The following is a 20,405-nucleotide window of genomic DNA, read 5'->3' as shown; positions in this document are numbered from 1 at the left end:
ATCGAGTGGGAGAGGTGGCTTATAGACTTGCGTTGCCGCCGAGCTTATCAGTCGTGCATCCAGTGTTTCATGTGTCCATGCTTCGGAAATATCACGGCGATCCATCCCACATGTTAGATTTCAGCACTATCCATTTGGACAAGGACTTGTCTTATGAGGAGGATCTGGTAACTAATAGGTTCATCAGTTGACATCGAAGAGTTTTCCTTCTGTTCATGTTCAGTGGAGAGGTCAGCCTGCTGAGGCATCGACCTGGGAATCCGAGTCCGATATGCGGAGCCGTTATCCCCATCTTTTCCCCGACTCAGGTACTTCCTTCTTATGTCCGTTCGAGGACAAACGGTTGCTTTAGAGGTGGAGAATGTTGTTTTTAAAATGAAATTCTACATTTTAAATTAATTTGACTTCAATCAACATTTTGGGTAAATGGATCCGGACTCATAAATTGACGGCCTTGGAGGGTCCGTAGGAACATATGGGACTTGGGCGTATGCCAGGAATCGAATTACGAGGTCCCAAGCCCGAGAAACGAATTTTTGAAAGAAATTATTTTCTGAAAAATATAAAGGTTTTTGAAAGTGAAATGCTATGTAAAACCTGTGGTATCAGGCCCGTATTATGGTTCCGAAGCCCGGTATAGGTTCAATATGATTTATATGTGTTGTCGGTAAATTTTGGTAAAAAACGGAATCCATTTGACGTGATTCGGTCCTTAAATGCAAAATTTGATGTTTAAAGAAGTTTTGAGAAATTTCATTGATCTTGAGGTTTAATTCGATGCTCATGATGTTATATTGGTTATTTGATTACACGAACAAGTCTGTAGGATAATTTGAAGTTGTGTGTATATTTGGTTTAGAGCCCTGAGGGCTCGGGTGAGTTTTTGATAGGTGTCGGGGTGATTTAGCCTTAGAAAATCTGGTTTTCTGTTGTTGCTGGGGTCCAGTTGTTTTGTGCTATGCGATCGTATAGTGTAAACTTCAAGGGTCCTTTTTTGTGCGATGCGATAGCATAGGTCCTTCCGCGATCGCAACATATTAGACCAAGCCTGGGAAGGGAACCCGTTTTCTTCTATGTGATCGCACTGCCTTGAACGCGATCGCAGTGACCAATCTCCCTTACCCTGTGCGATTGCATTCCTTTCTTCGCGATCGCATAGACTAAAATCCGCCAAGTTATTTTTAAGTTCAAAAAATAGAATGTATTACGGAAATTTCACCATTTTTCACAACTTCTTCTTCTCCACGCCTCTTGGGCGAATTTTGAAGAAATTCTTCACCATAACCTCTTAGGAAAGTAATCTTTGACTTGTTTTCTTCTATTTTTATCATCACCCATTAGATTTCTAGGCTTAAAACATGAGATTAAGGGTAGAAAATTAGGGATTTGGGTAGAGTTAGGGCTTTTGATTATTTGGGAATTTGACCTCGTTTTGGGGTCGGATATGAAAATAAATTATATATTCAGGCTCGTGGGTGAATGGGTGATCGGGTTTTGGTCGGAACCTCATGTTTTGAACAAGCAGGCCCCGGGTCGATTTTTGACTTTTTGGGAAGAATGATGGGAATGCTATAATTAAGCATTGGAAATGAATTGTTTAGCATTTATTGATGTTATTAAGTCGATTATGTCTAGATACAATTCATTTGGAGCCAAATTGGAAAGGAAAAGCGGTGTTTGAGGCTTGAGTAGGCCGTGGAAGTTCGAGGTAAGTGTTTGGTCTAACCTTATCTTGAGGGATTAGGAGTCGAGTCCTATTTGCGTTGTGTAATTGTTGAGTACGACGTATAGGCATGGTGATGAGTATGTATACGTTGGTGTCTAGCATGCCCGTGAGTCTTTATATTGTGATTATCATGACTTCGTTGTATCTTTCATGCTTTGGTGATGGTTTCTATTTGTTGTATAAAGTTTGTGGAAAGAATTGTGACTTATGAACATTGAGGAGCATTGGCTCAAGTTGTATAACGAATTGGGAAAGAATAAGTGACAATTGAACTTTTAGAGCATTGGCTCGAGTTGTGAGATCAGTTGGGAAGGTATAAGTGATAATTGAACCTTTAGAGCATTGGCTCGAGTTGTGAAGTGAACCGTGAAGTAAAAGTGAGAAAGAGAAGAGATCATTATGTTGTCACCCTTGTCGGGCTCTTGTTGATTTATTTGTTATCTCCCTTGTCACGATGTTGATGTTATTGATATTGTTCCCTTGCCGGGATTTAATTGTTTACTTGTTGCTCCTTTGCCGAGATTCTTGTTGCAAATTTCCATTATTTCCTTACCCTATTTGCCTTGTGATTGTTGTTTGGGTGAGGAAGAGAGTTAAAGCACGAAGGGTGATGTCGTGCCGCACGATGTACCATTCTGTGCCTATTATATTGATTTCATGGTGAGGAAAGAGTGTAAAGCATGAAGGGTGATGTCGTGCCACACGATGTACTATTCTGTTCCTATTTTATTAATTCTTATGGCGAGTACGAGAGTAAAAGCACGAAGGGTGATGCCGTGCACTTGTCCTTGATTTCCTCGATTTTTGCTGATAATTGAGTTATGTTGCCCTTTACATTTATTCATTGATTTTCTGTTGTTACTTGATTTTATTTCGAGGTTATAGATTCCTTTACCCTATTTGACTTGTGATTGTTGTTTGGGTGAGGAAGAGCGTAAAGCACGAAGGGTGATGTCATGTATTGTTTTGGTGAGAGAGAGTAAAAGCACGAAGGGTGATGCCGTGCACTTGTCTTTGATTTCCTAATTTTTATTGATAACTGTGTCACAGTTTCTCTACACTTAATTGTTGGTTTCCTGTTGATACTTGTTGTACCCTGTAGCATGATTTTCCTTTTCCTATTTTCAATTGAACTGTGGTGATCATCATATTTATTTATTGCTCTTCTGTTACTATTCGATGTTTCCCCGCAGCATGTTTTCCCCTCCCATACTTGACCGTATATGACGATTTCTTTCTGTACTTCTTTTCCGCTGTATATAGTTAAATTGCACAAGTTATTTGGTAGTATGGTCCTAGCCTCGTCACTACTTCGCCGAGGTTAGGCTAGGCACTTACCAACACATAGGGTTGGTTGTGCTGATACTACACTCTGCACTCTTTTGTGCAGACCCCAATGTTGTTGACTTCGGACTTTAGTGGGATTGCTGATCCTTGTCCATCAAGCGACCCGAGGTAGTCTTGTAGGCATCTGCAGGCCTTGGCATCTCCTTCTATCTACTATTCCTTTTTCTTTCATGCGTTTCCAAAGACAGTGTTGTATTTATTTCTTACAGACCTCTAATTGTATTATTCTTCACTACTGGAAAATGAGCCTATGGAAACAGTTAATTAGCAACGGTTACTAAACCGTCACCATAGAACACCTATGGCAATGTTTATAACCGTTCCTATAGACTGTTTAACCTATTAGGACACTTATTAAAATAAACCGTTGCATTATCAAAATAACCGTTGCCATACAGTAATCAATTGTGACGGTTTGCATAACCATAGCAGTAGGTTATTCTGTGGTAACGATTATCTGAAAAAATATTCTTTGGCGACTGTCAATGTTTCCCACCTCATTTTCCCTCCCTAAATTTCATTAAACCCTATCGGTCCCACATTTTTTTTAAGTGGCCTAATTGTGTTAGTGTTTTAGCCCCCAAAACACCCAAAATCCCTTATTCTATAGGCACTTCATAAATATCGAAACACCCAAGTATCAGATATTACCATCTCTTCTCCTCCATCAATGAGATAGCCTCCTTCTCCAACACTAGCTCTTCACTCTCTGATTTTACCAACTGGGTTTTCCTCTATTGACCTAAATTGGATTTTCTTAGGGCTTATGTTTCTCTTGCCCAAGACTTCTTTTATCCCAACAGGTTCTTATTTTAATTCTTTGTTGCTTATTTTATTCTCTGTAGCCATATTAATTGATAATGAGGAAAAACATGTACTGGGTTTTCTTGTTTTTTGTTGATTCTTTCTTCCTTACCTTTTTTTCTAATAATTTGTGTTTCGAAAGATTAATTTTTGGTTTGGGGAGGAGGGGGGTTAAAAATTTGTTGATAATTAAGAGTTGTGTATGACGTAGATATTTTTTGGTCGTCTATTGCTATATGCAAAAATAGAGTTGTGAGATAGTGTTAGTCGAATGATTGGATTGTTCTTATGTAATTGACTGAAGTATCATTTGGAGTGATAGTATTTTTTTTCTGCCTAAGTGATATGAGAATCATAGAAGGTAACAACGTAAGATTAGTACAATTTTGTACTTCTCATTTAGTCTCTCTAATTGTTTTAAACTCAACGAAGGTAAATGAGGCAATCTTGTTCAACTATTTTGGAAGAAGTATGTTTTGCTTGGGTAAAATTGGGTTGTTACAAGATGAGATTAGTATGGTAAAATCATATACAATCTTAATTGGCTTGTATCTTACTAAATTAGGATGTATGCTCATTTTTAGTTAAAAAAGTTCTTATCTTAAAGAAAAAAGACCTACAAAAGGAAAAAGGGTAAAAGAGTTGGATGTTTTTTTACTTTTTGTATTTAAAGATTGTGAGTTAAACTTGTTGTCATCTACTCCATACAATAACATTGTCACTGCTGTGTGTTGATATGAATCGACAACCCCTCAGTCCCTTGTCTTCTCTATCTGTTTGAAGCTTAGTTTTGTTAATTTTTAGCAGAGTTAGTAGTTTTAGTTAGGGCTCAAAATCTGTTGGGTGGAGGTTGTATGTCGTTTTGTTGTTAATGCTGCTAAAGGAAGAATGTTGGTTAAAGCAGTCACTCATTTATAATAATTCCTTAGCGGCAATATTACTTTTTCATACATTTAACTTCAAGTAAGTCCAATTTTTCTTCAACTAACTATGTGTTTGAAATAGATTAGTATCTTCAACTAATTTTGTGTTTGAAATAGAGTAGTAAAAGGAAGTCTGATTTTTCTAAAATGACTAATTTTTTCCTCCTCGACTTTTTTTTGTTAAAGATACTGACATGGTATTGGATTATTTTTTTAAAATCTCTTTGTAAGCATATGATACTAAATTTTTGGATGTTGGATTTAGAAAATTTCTAAATACTGTTCTCTATTTTCTTACTTACATTTTCTTCTTTTGGCAAATATGTGTGTGCATATTTCATATTATTTACACTAACCTAATTGCACTAAATTTGTAGGAAAAAGAATAACATTTATGAAGATGCAAAAAAGTGGGTTTTTGACTCAATTCAGAATGCTTGGAGAAAGTGTAAAAATCAGTCAAAGAAAGACCATTTTGAACTCTATGAGAATGACGAGCTTCGAATGGAGAATAGGCCGGTAGATGTTCTAGATTCTCAATCCATGTGTTGACTTATATACAATTTTTCTCCTTGGACTACCAAACAAGAAGGTACTGAAAAGCATAAAAAAATAGACTTCCAAAGATTGCAAGTTCAAGAACTGGACAACTAATTGAGATGTGCATATGGATTTCATTGACTAACTGAGATGTGCATATGCATTTAAGTACCTATAGAGCCTCTTTAAAGTTTTTTCCAAGTTCCATCATACTACCAATCATATTTAAGATATCTACTTGCAATTCTATTTGGAGCACAGTGTTACTAGTCTAATAGTAATTCTGGTTCAATATCCAAAAGCAACAAATTTTATGGTTATGTTTACATTTATTTTCATCTTGCTTTAGTTTTACTGTCGGAAAACTTGTTAGGATAAAGAGTGTTTTACTTATGTTAGACAAAAAAGTCTAACTTTCAAAGTAACTGGTTCAAAGTGTTGGATAGAAAACATTACAGGTGATTGTATGGGTACAACTTCTAGTATACGACATTCATGTTTTGAAGTATGTATAAAACATTATCAATGTCGGCTATTTAAAGTAGGATTTAACTTACTAGTATGTTTGAATCCAGGATTACGTGTTGCTCCTAACATGCTAGCTCTCAATGCTGTTCGCCTGGAGTGACTTCCTCTGCACAACAAGCTGCTATGCAACTAAACAATCATCTATCTACTAAGAGTAACAATCAAGGTCAGTACGTACTCCAAATGTTGCACCCTTTCTTTTCTTTCTTCCTTCTTCTTCTCCTCCTCCTCCTCATCCTTCTGTTGCTTTTCTACCACTGCTCTGGATCTATTCTATTTTTTTCATAGGGAAGTTAGTAAGATGGCTAAGTCTGGTTAGTCTAGTCATTTTTTAACTTCGCCTCCTGCCCTTTGTCGTTGTGTATTTCTGTGGTTACCTTAACAACTCTTTGTGGTTGTATAATTCTTTGTGTGTTGTTCTGGATATTATAATCTTGCCTATTTACTTGTACCAAGAAAGAAAATTTACCGAATATATATGTTTCTGGGTTTCTTGTACTGGCAGCTGCTCTCTATACTATTTTGGGTGATAATTTGGTCTGCAAAGCTGCTAATAACTGAATGCATATGTTTCTGCAAAGTTGCTAAAAGCTAAAAAATTTGCTAACGTTATTGAGTTAGTCTAAGTATGGTTCGTGTGCCACCTTTTTATTAAAATATTATTTTTAAGTTGTTTGTATTCCCTCAATTTGGCATTGTTGTGACCTTTAGGTATTATGTTTGGAAATTATGGGTTGAAGTTGATAGATAAGCTGCTCTTATGTTCATTAAAGCTTAATCCCAACTACAGTAGGTTCATATCACAACAGTTTTTTTGTTGTAAATGAAAATGTAAGTCCATAGCAAGTTGTAGTTGTGGAAGATAATGAATGACTATTGTGTTTGTCCATCTTATTGAAAGTTTTTAGCACGATGAAATAATTTATTACCTTATATAGCTATACCTGTTCTTTACTCCCAGTTAAGTGGAACAAGTTCAAGAATCCAAAATATGTCTGAATTGGTCATTCATGTTTGGCTGAAGTGATAATGCTCATTAAAACGTATGTGTTTTCCCGTATTATCATAATTCTTTTGGGAAAATAGATAACACGGAGCTTCCATTTTCGTGTTGTCCATTTTTAGTATGATATGAGCTATGTTGCAATATTTCTTCGAAGTTAATATTGAAAAGACCCGTAAAATTTCTTGCCGAAAATAATGTCGAGTAGGTCCCTGTGTTGTTATAACTGTAGAAATTCTTGACCTTTTAAGTGAAAAGTACCCCGGAATACGAAAGATAAAATTTTCCAGGAATAGGGCATTATGCAACGTATTATGAGATCGCATAATATGTATGCGAACCACATAATGGTCGCATACATGGGCAGGCCACTGCTCAATTGGAGGACAACTATGCGGTCCAGAATGCGATTGCATTGTGGTTATGCGGACCGCATAGTTGTCGCATTATTGCCCATTGACTTTTGGTGAGGGAGGTTATGCGATGCACTATGCGATGGCATAACGTGTATGCGGACCGCATAGTGGTCGCATACCTGCATAGTGTGTTTTAATTTTATGACCGCATTCCGTGTCGGGGCTCCAAACCCTTCATTTTAACCCATCATTTTAACTCGACCCCTTCTTCAATAAAACATCCCAACCCTTCATTTTAACCCATTTTCTGATCAAAAGTAGAGAAGGGGAAGGGAGGATTTTTGAGAGAGAAAGTCTCATCTCTATCAATTTAATTTTCAAAGTCACCCAGGCCTGGAAATTTTGAGTAATTATCTTCATCTTCGCTCTTGCAGGTAAAATCTCCAACCCTTTTTCATAGGTTTTTAGATTTAAACAAAAAGGGGGTTCTCATGAATTGATTCTTTAAAATATAATTTGAACCATACATGAATGTTCTTTAATATCTAAAATCTAGTAAGACGAATTGGGTAGGAGTAAAAGATTTGCAAAAAGGAGGGGATGATAATCTATGTGAGTTCGGGTTGTATTTGTGAATTTCAATTCTAAGATATATGTATTAACTTGTGAATTGGATTGACGGTACTAGGCAGTTCGGTGAATTGAGAGTAGGAGTTAAAAAAAGGAAATTCGACTACAGGTATGTATGGCTAACTTTAACCTTTGTAAAGTCATCCTGTTTGGTGTACGAGTAATTGGTATGTGTTACTTATGTAGGCTATTTGTGAATTTTGGTTGCTTCACGGGTGTTAAGGCAAGATGGCCTATTTCATAAATTATTGTGATTAATATGCCTTGAACATTATTGGTTAAACATTCCGATATGATGGTGTGAATAAATGGCAACAAACCAAGTGTGTGTGTGAATGTGTTTATGTGGTAAGGGTTGTGTAATAAATGATGGGAAGAAGTCGTAATCGATGCAATTTAAACAACTATGGTAATATCATGTATGGCTTGTCGTGGGCAATTATCGTTGTGACTTGAATTGTATACGGGCTAATGGATATGATGGATATGGTACTGATGTTAATGAAAACTCTTTGTGAATTGTTATTGTTGTTGCGAAATGATATTCGGGATGGCCTGAAGTCATGTGATTGAACTGTGAACTATTGTTGTTGTACGAAATGTGATTGTCTGGTGGGATCGGGTTGCACATCGCAATACAAAATGATAAATTATTGGTTGGGGTGAGAAGGGTGGCTGAGGTAATAAGGGTGGACGAGGTAATAAGTATGGAATGTGATCATTATCACTATTGAAATGAAAGTTCGTCAAATCATTAATAGGATGAAATGATATTGAAAAGGGAAAAGGAGAGATTGTGAAACTTGTTGGCCTTGGTTGTTCCTTTCATGTGCAATGATTGGTGATTCCATTACTGTTCGTTATCTATATATTGATTGATTTTACTTGGGATAAAGTTTATTCATACATACCAGTACAATTCAAATGTACTGACGTCCCTTTGGCCGGGGGCGCTACATTCTTGTGATGATTATAGGTGGTTCTATAGCAGGTACTCCAGTCCACCGACAGTAGCACCTCCTCCACTTTCCGTCAGCTGTATTGGTCAGCCCCTTTCCTCTCGGGGCCCTGCGTGGCTCATGTCGCTTTTCCTCTTGAAGTTTTATTTTGGTATTTGTGTAAGGTATAACCGGAGCCTTGTTACCAGCAAGTATTGTAAAACTCTTTTGTATCCTTAGAGGCTCCGTAGACAGGAAACATGGGTTGTGTACTTATGTATTTGGGTAGTATAACTTGTAGATCACGTAAGGTAAGCATGTATGTTATTATATCTCGAAAGAATGTATTTAATTATAAATGGCTATTTCACTTGAATAATGAGTATTGAAATCATGGGGTAACACGTGGGATAGGAAAGGCACCAAAGTCCGCTTGACTGGGGCTACCTGGTCGAGCGCCGATTGTGTCCCTCTGTTTTGGGGCGTGACAAATATTGCAAAAATTCTATTTCGATATGTATTTTGCTTGACAGTTTTTGCTATGCTTCGCATGGAATGTATCCACTTTAGATTGTTACTGTCACACCTCCTTTTTACCTACGCCCGCAAGGGCATTAGGGAGTTTTTCCAATTAAAGGACAATCGAAACGTGATTTATTATTAAAGATTTAGAGTCGCCACTTGGGAGATTTATGGTGTCCCGAGTCACCGATTGAATCCCGAATCTAGGAAAAGATTGACTCTGTATTACAGTCCCCCAACCAAAAATTTGGGTAAGGAATTCTGCTAACCCGGGAGAAGGTGTTAGGCATTCCCAAGTTCCGTGGTTCTAGCACGGTCGCTCAACTATTATATTTGGCTTAAATTATCTGATTTTAACAATTATGAACCTATGTGCAAATTTTAACCTTAACCGATTTTATTCATTTTTTGAGAAAATTGCAACGTCATTAAAACAAGTCTTGAACCACGTCACATAAATGCACCCGTGGTTTTTGGACATACTTTAACATCGTTGGGATTTGAATTTGGGTCACATAAATGCGCACCCGAGTTTAGGGAGGTAATGTTAAAATACGCGCCTAAAGAGACTAATGCGTCATTATTTTGGGGAAGGCCGTGAGATTCGCTAAACGGCACATCCCGAAATCTAAGTATTTTAATATATACAATTATCGAGGTCCCCACAATCTAGGTGCTTTATTTGATGAGGCTCATCTCGTTCATTATTTAAAGGGCAAACCTAAGAGCAACTATGATTCTCTATTTTATTTGTCTCTAAAATAAAAGAAAGAGTCCTAGTTAATTATGTGTTGAATTATAATACGTTGAACTAGAATTGAATTCTTCCAACCAAGTCCAAATAATGAATTTGCTTGTGCACGATTGCAGCAACCCAGCATTTCAGCCGCCAACGTTTGGGCTCAAAGTCGTGGATCAGTTCTAGAGCCCAACGTTCTTTTAATTTCCCCTAGGAGACCTTTCTGTGGGTTGGAAATCTTTGGGCTCGTTTGGCACGCATTCAAGCCCAATCTCCATGGTCCAAAAATTTCAGACTTTAACCAAACAAACTTACACTAATGCCTCAATCCTTTCCTTCAATATGCAATTAGTGGGCGAATAATAATAACTCAATATCGAAGCTAGAAAAGATGCAACTTCTGAACTACGACTATATGATATCTAGGATATGGTTATTGACACTGGACAATGAAGTATAAACCATTTCTACTATCTATTATACATGGAATTACTGGTACGAACATAGGCATTCTTCTTAACCTTTTAGGATCCATCATATTCCAGTTTTAACACTTATAGAACAGGGTGCCATACTTGGACTATACTAAAAATTGAACCACACTAAAGTTGATTCTATTGAAGGGAATGGGCATAGGTTAATAGTCCATATACACAGTATCTCAAGTATTCCATTAACTTTACATACCACAAATATTCAGATAAGAAATAAAGAGCAACATGGTTCCCATAATACACTACTTGGACTAGGATGAAACAGGCTAAACTAACTACTTTCACATTATGCTACTGGATTCCAGACAAGTTGTTTTGAAGACTGAAGGCCAAAGATCATTCATTCATCAAGCTTCATGTAAACAACTTTACATATTCATGTATCTCATCTTCTGTGGATTCAAGGGATACCTGGAAATGGAAATACAATGAGAAGAGAAGGAGGTCAGCAACAGGCTAGTAGCAGTCAATACAACAACAATACACCAGCAGCAGCGACTCAATCAATACTCCAGAAAAAAACAAAGAAAGGTTGTAAACCAACATCAACAGCAAATGCCAAGACAAACAGGCTCAACCAAGCTTGTATTAAACTCAAAACTGAACCAGTAGACCATGGAAACACTTAAGCAATCAAAAGGAATGAGAATCACTGTCCAGAATTCGAATTACACCTATGGATGCAATGAAATAGGATCTTTCTTTTGGTTTTCTGTTCTTAAACTCTCCAGCACTCTCTAAAGGAAACTGATTGTTTAAAACTCTCGAAAACTGGCATCAACTCTCCTCAAAGATTCTTTTAAATTTAACCTCTGAAAACTGATCCTAAAAGCCCTCAAATAAAACTGATCTTTTGGACCCTCAAAACTGCTCTCTAAGACTGATTGGAGAGGAACCAAAAAACAGAACCTCTCTCAAAACTCCTAAGGCCTCAAAATTCAGAACCTTTTGAACTCTTTTAACTTTCTAAAAAAACTAATCAAAGACTGATCTCCTTCTCTAAAAACCCCCCCTAACTCTGTCCTAAGTCCCTCCATTTATACCCAAACACTGACCCTGCCAGCTCTTAAGGGCACTCAGGAAGAATTAAGAAACTAATTCTACCCATGATATTCTTTAGAACTCCACTAGAGTATGTTTTTGTTCCCCATTAACCCTTGTCTTTTCTTTATTTAAAGTTCAAGCAGGTATGGGCAACATATTTTAATCAATTCCTTTTAAACCTCCCCATACTATTATGTTTTGTTCCCCACTAACACATTAGATTAATGGTTAATTAAGTACTTTACTGACAGCCCACTTAGCAAGACCATTTGCCAAACTTTTAAACCACCCAAAATGCCCCTGAAGACCTTGTGACTGCAGCTATAACCAATTCCCTAAGTTCTGAATGCAACCTTATAACTCACTACTATCTGATTAAAATTATCATATCAACACAGAATTCATACCAATGTTAGATTCATTTCAGACCCTAAATAGTAGGATTCCATTCATCAAACTCAACAACAGCTTAAGCTTGAACCAGGTTGAATCAAATAGCAACAAAATAAAGGCCAAGGATTTTAATGATTCAAAACACCCTTACAGGGAATGACACAGTAGGTTCAGGTGACAACCAAAACAACAGTTCATGTATTTTCAAAGTATTTCAACTGACCAAGCAATTCAAAACAATGAGACGACCGACTAAGCGATTCAAAGATTATGATGAACTAATCCTTAATTTTAGCAAACAGACACTTAATTTATCGATTGCAAAATCGGCAATGTTCTAACAAATCGGCCAACTGGCGAGCTTCAACAATTGACTAAAATTAACGAGTCAACACCAATTACCAAACCAAAACAAATTGACGTGACAGAAAATTAATCCAAAAAGACACATATCGAATGAAGCCTAAAAATGAGATGAAACAAAAAAAAGAGAAAAATGAGAAAAAATGAAAGCTAAATGACAAACTCCAAATGGAAATGGGAAATACCTAAAATGAACGACCAGCTCGGCTTGAACAAAATCCGACATCTTTTGATTTTGGTCGAAATAGGTCTAATCACGAGTTCTCCAACGAGAACACACGAATAAAACCTATTTCGGCCTCAAATCTTCAATACAGGCTCTTGATTTAAAAACTCAGCGTTCGTTCATTTGAATTGAGATTCGACAAACTCTGGTTTGATTCGAGGGGAACTAGGGGTGGTTTAGGGATGAGGGAAGTCAGGTGGACCTTGGGTGTTAGCTTGGAATCGATTAGATTAGTTAGGGTTTTGGTCGATCTTCGATTGAATATTCGAAGGCCTTGATCTGAAATTCGAGGGATTTGGCTAAGATTGGAAGGAAATGGTTTGGGAATTTGGGGAGAGGAGATCGAGAGGGTTCTGGGGTGTATTTTTGGGAGGGATTGGACCACCGGAACCGCCGTGGGGCGATTTCCAGTGGCCAGAGGGCGGTGGTAAGACAAGGTCATCTCTGAATCGATGAGAGAGACGAATGGGAGGGTTCTGATTTTGGGGGGTAGGGGTCGTTTGGGGGTTTTTTTATTATTAAAATGGGGTGATTAATGTGAATCGTTGGATGATAGAAATCCAACAGTTGCAATCAATTGGGAACGGAACGGGGTCGTTTTAGTTCTGGGGTTGGATCAGTTCAGGAATTAGGCCGGGTTCGGGTTGTGGGTGAGATTCTGGACCGTTTGATATCATCAAATCAAAGATCCAGATTGAGATGCTCGAAACGGCGTCGTTTGGTTAAGGTTGGAGACAGAACGGGTTGGGACGGGTATGGGCTGGTTTTTTGGCTGGGTTTGGCTGAGTTTTGGTTTTGGGCTTGGCCAAATTGGCCCAACCAGATTTTCCTCTTCTTATTCTCTTTTCCTTTTCAATTTTCTTTTCCTTTCCTTTTCAACAATTAAAACTAAAATCCTAATTAAATTATAAAACCAGAATTAACTTTAAAATACTAATTTACTCCAACTAATAATTATTACAAATAATTAAATGCCAAATTAAAATAAAATCACAACAATTTGACTAAAATAACAAAACATGTTATTATTATTTTTGAATTTTTATTTTGTAAAACACCTAATTATTAATTAATTCCAAAAATATAAATATCAAATCTTAAATGCAAATGCTATATTTTTGTATTTTTAATGCATTAATAAAATTAAACATGCACACAAATATATGCAAACAATCAGGGAAATCACATAATAATTCCTAAAAAGAATTACACATAATTAATGAAAAGACCTAATTTTGGGAATTCTTTTGGAGTAATTCATATGAGACAAAAATATCGTGCTCACAACTACTTGCAAAGAAAATGAAAAGTGTTATTAGTTTGGTTTGCTACCGAAACTGTTAGATTGTTCATTTGCTTATGTTTTTATGTTTGAGTTGGTTTAAAATGAGAAAAGCACTCAACTCTCAATTTGCCTAAATGCATATGCTTACATGTTTGGTTTTGATGATTTAGATATGTTACTGAACTTTGGCTTTATTTGTGTGGACTTGTTTCTTTCTCCTAGAAACTTTGTGCTTTATGCATTGTTCATGGACTATACTCATTCTTATAATGGTAAACCAACCCTTGAAAGGTAATGACTTTATTTATCCTCTTTTGTAGGTAGAGCGATGAAGAAAGGGAAGATGGAGATAATAAAGATCTAGACCTTACTTAAGAAGAACTTTGAATTGTTATCGATGTTCTAGGAATCTTTTGTTATCAACATTTGAAGCTTTAACTTTTGATTAAGAAGTATTTTATATTTTTATTTATACAATATTGAGGCTATTACAAATATTTACATATGTAAATGTTATTTACAACTAGGGCAATAATGTCAATTAAACTGTTACAATAGCCTAATAGAACCGTTGCAGTAAGCACAAATGATGTTGCCATAGACAATCTAAATTGTTCCAATAGGTCTTGAAAACTGTTCCAAATAGTGCGATATACTATAGGCAATTCAAACCGATGCAATAGAAATAAAAGCGTTACAGTGGCGTAATGAAACCGTCACAATATGTATAAATAAACGTAGCAATAGCTTATATAACCATTACAATAAATTATATGGTAACAGTTACAACAATTGTCGTAAACTCTATGGTAACGGTTTTGAACCATTGTAACTGAAATGAATAGTCGTTGCTTCAGACAGAGGAAACATCGTTGCGATAGATGGCCCTATAGCAACAGTTTGGTCAACTGTCACAAGAACCGTTGCTATAGATCTATTGGCATGTGAGCGGATGTGACGGTTGCTAAACCGTTTCAATACATCTATGGCAACGTTTTACCTATCATTTGCAACGGTTTTCCCGCCTTTGCCATAGGTCTATTTTCTAGTAGTGCTTAGACCGTCTGTGAAACTGTAACACCAGTGTCGCACCCCATTTTTCTCGCGAAATCGGGTTTATGACATTTGGTAGGACAACTCGTTCCCTTTTGGGAATTTGGGTTTAAATTGAAGAGTCGCCACCTAATGATTTGAGTGCATTCGGACACTAAGAAGGGTTTGATTTGAGCAACCAGAGATTGGGTAAGGACTTGAAATTATCCCAAGGAGAAGGTGTTAGGCACCCCTCAGGATCCACTAGTGTGGTCCCCGACCAAACCATTGTTGTGACTTTAGGTACAAATAACACGTAGGCAAGTGAAACCTCAAATAAGAGGGGATTTTCACGTAATGGTTACAAATAAGCAAAGTTTAAAGGACTAAAAAAAAGAGTTGATTTTTCTTAAAAGAAACAATTTGAAAATTAAAAGAAACAAAGAAACAAAAGGAAGGGGGTCCTAGGTTTATTAATAATATGGATCACCCCACACAACATCCGGTAATCACTCCTCAGTGAGGGGCTACACGTGATGTTATTGCGTGGTCATCATATCCATATCTACCCTTTCCCACCCCGTTAAGGTGTTAAAGCGCGGAATGGTCTTGTTTACTTGTTGCATGCTATTATCTGTCCCAATCCTATCAGTCCCGGAGGTATTTAAGACTACTAATCCAAAAAAGGGAGGGATTTTAAGCTTATTTGTAGTTTCAAAGGCAAGATTCTAAGGCGACATACAAAACATGTATAGCAAGTTGGGGTAGCACATAACAAGTAAAAGGGATAATATATACCTCCTTCAATCAAAGAAGCACATAGTTAGCATGACTTACACATACTGTTTAAGGCCTGATTAAGAATATAAAGGTTGAGACAGACTGATTTATTACATAATTCAGATAAGAAACCCGAATCAGGCCTGCCTACTGGTTGTAGTTAATAACAACAGATTCAGTTTATAAATTTTTTACCCTAAAGCTTGCCTAAGTGTTGGACAATGATCCTATAGGCATGGTATCTAATGAATTCAGAAAGCACTGAAATAAACTGAATACATAATAGTTAAGAAAGGTTGTCAGTTTATTAAAGAAACGCAGGTTTTTTACAAGGTTATAAGTTTTGCAAGTGATGACACATCATTATTACTGGTTTTAGCCTTATACGCAAATAAAGAGATTCATATTTGATTAATAGCTCCTATTGACATGTTTTCTATGCGTTATTGATTTTAAACCCTTTTATAGACATGGTAAAATGCGGAAACCCTATAGACATGATATCTAGATGCTGAATTTCGTTTAAAACTTATGAACATGATATCTAATTGCAATTGATTATTTAAAACCTATGAACATGATTGCTAGATGAAAATGGATATACAAGATTTAGAGGGACCTATAGGCATATTTTCTATATGCATATGCAGAATTCAGATTTCCATGTACTTATGGACATGATTTATATGGAAGAGAATGAAGAATTCAGAAATGACCTATAGACATGGCATCTATGTGAGAATGCAGAACTCAGAAATACTTATAGGCATGATATCTTTGAGAATGCAAAATTAAGAAAACCTATAGGCATGATATCTACCCTTTACATACATAGTTATCCCTCCCTTTTTCACTAGCCATCCCTAAGAGTTTATTACAAAATTATTACAGCCCAGAATAAAGTAAAAGAATACATCAAAAATTAAAAAGTACAACCAAGGAGAGCCTGATTCAGGCTTCATGTCTGAAATATGAGGTAAACCAACTCCAAGTAATCATGATCCAAAGCCTTTCTCCCATTTGAGTGTGTCGGAGATCCCTAAGAGTCTCAAATGAAATCCGGGCAGTGCTTACACCCAAATGTATTACCAGATTATGACAAGTGCAGTGTGGAAAGGGCCAACCCTTAAGTGTCCAAGTTCAGAGGGAACTCAAGTCCTAAGGCAAGGCTCACAAGAGGGGGGTAGAACTTAAGACTATGAGAGAGTGCAAGTGTAGGAACATAATTCTAAGAGGGGAAAGGGGAAGGGAAGTAGTTACAAATAAGTATACATAGGGGTTCAAGGGAAAGGGGAAATTGAAAGAGGCAAGGCAGGCTGTGGGCATACCCAGCAATGGAGAGTGCTAGTACACCCATAAGCCTACTAGAACACACCATTAGAGGCTAGGATCCCAAGGGATCAAGTTTAGTTCATGGACAATAATTTGAATATTGCCATGCCTTAAACCATAGCTCAAACACATAGGGGGCAGGGGGCAGGGGATTCATAATAGGAACATGTAGAAAGAAATCAGCATGCTAGTTCAAGTACAGATACAGTATGTAGACATGGATACAAAAGCAATAAATAAACACATTGTTGTGGTGCTAAAACTTAAATCAGGACATACCAGTTTCAAAGAAACAAATAGAGAAAAGCAATAGGTCTTGTAAACAGGCCACAGTGCAGACAATAAGAGAGAATACTATTACTCTGGGTGTGATTTTTAGAAAGACTATGAATGAATCCCGTGTTAATAGAAGAGTCGTGCATTTATAGTGTGAAAATCAGGCAGAAATAAGGTAAGAAAACAGTTAAGGAACTGAATATCAATTAAAAATCAATCACACAAGACTTCCTTTAATTAAGGAATTCAGATTCAAATGGTAAGAGTTATTTAAGGAAAGAAATCAAACAAGCACTTTGTGCAAAGTAGGCAATTAGGAGTAAGTACATAGATGTTTATTTTAGGGGCAAAATTTTGAAATACACGGTTGCATAAATAAGGTAAGAAAATTAATTAGTAGCCAGTAAATCAAGAATCAAAGATGTTGTAATCAATGATCCATGAATGAACCAAGTCAGAAAAGTTAAGAAAAGTCAAGTAACTTAAATCGAGTCATAGGGAAATTAGCAAATAAGGAAATAAGTCAATCAAACTTATATAGAAGGAAGTCTGAAAATAATCAAGATCTGAAAGCCATTTAGAGGGGAAGTCCAGCACATATAAAGAGTACACAAGTATCAGTCATGGGAGAAGGGATCAAGAAAAAAGGTCTTGTAGGGTTTGGCAAAGTCAGGGTCATATGAAGAAACAAAATTGAAACAATGATTCTGAAGCTTAATGAAGCAGTAGATGAAACAATTCCAGGACCAGAAATAGGTCCAAAAATTAGGGTTTTCGAAATCAGGCAAGTTCACAAATGAAGAGCAAAAATATCACATAGCCAGGGGTCTCAAAACTCGGCTGAACCCCTAAATTTAGGGATCTTGCCATTAGCCGAGTGCATAGATGAAAGTGCAAGTGATTAAGGGGAAAAGATACTACTTGAATAGGTTCAGGGGTCTCAGAAAAGAACTGAGACCCTTAACACGTCTTTCAGTAGCAGAAACTCATGAACATCATAGTAAAAGAATAGCATGTGAAACACAGTAGAGAAACTCAAAGGAACATAGTAGAAGCATATTAGGAGAAACTAAACTAGAACACTTAATAAGAAACACACGCAAGAACATAGTAGAGGAAAATACAATAGAAGAAACACACAAGAACATAGTAGAGGAAAATACAGTAGAAGAAACACACAAAAGAATGAGAAAGTCAGAGAAACATTTAAATATCTTAGAGAAAAAACTAGATCGGAAAAGAAATGGTTTTGAAAGTAGATTTTTGAAAGAAAAATCAAGAAAATCATTTAAAAGCTTAGGGAAAGCATAGATCTGGAATAGATCTAAAGAGATCAGAAAAACCTCAAAAGTAGGGTTTTTAGAGGAACCCAAACGATGAGAAAGTCTTGGATCTAAGCAAGAGGAGTCGAGGCCAGGCTCGAAACAGGCATGGCTCGCCGGAAAGGCCGGAGATGGCCGTGGAACTTGAATCAACAGAGTTCTGGACCCAACTCTTCGTGGTCGAGTCATGCAGCTTCAGTAACCAAACGCGAGGAGCCATAAGTGGCTTGGTGGTGGTGAAACTTCCATGGAGTCAGGTCAGAAAGTGGCCGGAGAGGATGAAGGGAACCCATCGGAGAGGAGGGGAAGGGGGAAGGTTCTAGAGAGAACCATAAGTAGAGAGATAGAGATGGGTAAGGAAATGAGGGGTGTTGGGGGGGGTCGTTTGGAATTAAAAATGGTAAGGGTCAATAGGGACCGTTTATCTGGGAGATCAACAGTCGAGATTAAATGGATAGGTGGGGATTCCATGTTTTGGGTATGGGTTTAAGAGTGTGGGTCGGGCTTTGATTGAAATTGGGCTGAAATTGGGGTCCAATTTGGGGTAAGATATTTAGGCTAAAATTGAAACGAATTGGGTTATTATTTAAATAGCCAATTTTCCCTTTTAAAATTATAAAAAATAGTAAATTGATTTCTGGAAATAAATTGAAAGCACAAAAATGATCTATAATAAATAATTATCAATTTAAAAATATGAAATCTCATTTTATGAATATGAGATGAACTTAAACCTAAAAATGGCTAATATTGCAGTTATGCAATTCTATACTTGTAATACCGAATAAATTTGTAAAATATTTGTGAAAAATACCTTAGCCATATTTTAATATAAACATGAGGCTCCAATAAGTTAATCACCAAAAATGATAATTTTGGGGATAATTATTGGATTTTTCTTGATAAAAGGGGCAGTAACTTGATTTTAAAATTTTTGAAAAATTAAGAAAAAAATAATGTAGCCTTGGGGTATACTTATATAGGCATATACATGCTATTTTGAAAGGTATTTTGCATATAAAAAATATAGGAAAAAATTAGGTATCAAAAGTTGCCCCTCTTTACCCGGGAAGGATGAAAGAGTTGTCGGGTAAAGATATAATGGCCAATTTTGACCAAACGAAGGGGTTTGAAAAGTTTTGGTCACGCCCTAGCTTCTGAGCTACCTACATATCCCTGGTCTTACAAGAATCAAGCCATATGTAGTTCAGGATCCGTCGGCGGAGTATGTCGATGGAGACTTTTTAGGGATGGACGTAATGTTCAGGTTGGGATTAACGGTTAAGGTCTAATAGGGTTGCAGGAACTGGAGAGACATTTCTCCTGCCGAGATGGCCGTTGTTTGCCAGTTTACCTGCAAGTAAGCAATACACGTGTATATTGTGCAAAAATTTAAACATGATGCAAGTTCCCATCAGACCATGAATATTGTCTTTGGACGGTTAGGATAACGTCCTCAGACCATGACGTCCTGGGCCATGAAGCGTATAATAAAGGATTTGCATGCCATGAAATGATGCTCTCGAGCTACGAGAATGATGCCTCCGAACTATGATGCCTTTGTATAATGATATGTAAAAAATAAGAGAGGTCCTCAGGCCATGTCATGGTGTTCTCGGGCTATGAAAATGGTGCTTCGGAACAATGACACCTTTGGACAGTTTGGCAATCTTTCAGCCTATGAGATGCAGTATTTGGCGATCTTTCAGCCCATGCGATGCAGAATGTGGCGATTTTTCAGCCGTGCAAATGTAAAATAAGGTGGCGATATTTCAGCCAATGCAGATGTAAATAATGTGGCG

The 20,405-nt window shown here is 36.9% G+C and overlaps 1 long non-coding RNA gene across 2 annotated transcripts; it reads left to right on the top strand.

The window, feature by feature from the left end:
* Positions 1 to 3,609: 3,609 nt before the first annotated feature.
* LOC104214145 (uncharacterized) lies at positions 3,610 to 14,321 on the top strand. 2 transcript variants are annotated; one of them, XR_707825.2, is made up of 4 exons: positions 3,610 to 3,876; positions 5,178 to 5,392; positions 5,916 to 6,034; positions 14,182 to 14,321. It is a non-coding gene; the product is annotated as an uncharacterized lncRNA (long non-coding RNA). The 2 variants fall into 2 exon arrangements; XR_707827.2 differs by lacking the exon at positions 14,182 to 14,321 and adding an exon at positions 8,834 to 9,174 and having other exon boundaries at positions 3,613 to 3,876.
* Positions 14,322 to 20,405: the final 6,084 nt, after the last annotated feature.

This window comes from Nicotiana sylvestris, chromosome 4 (genome assembly GCF_000393655.2).
Source record: "Nicotiana sylvestris chromosome 4, ASM39365v2, whole genome shotgun sequence".
NCBI classification, from domain to species: Eukaryota; Viridiplantae; Streptophyta; class Magnoliopsida; order Solanales; family Solanaceae; genus Nicotiana; species Nicotiana sylvestris.
Note: the sequence above shows the minus strand (reverse complement) of the source record. Positions and strands in the feature narration are given on the sequence as shown.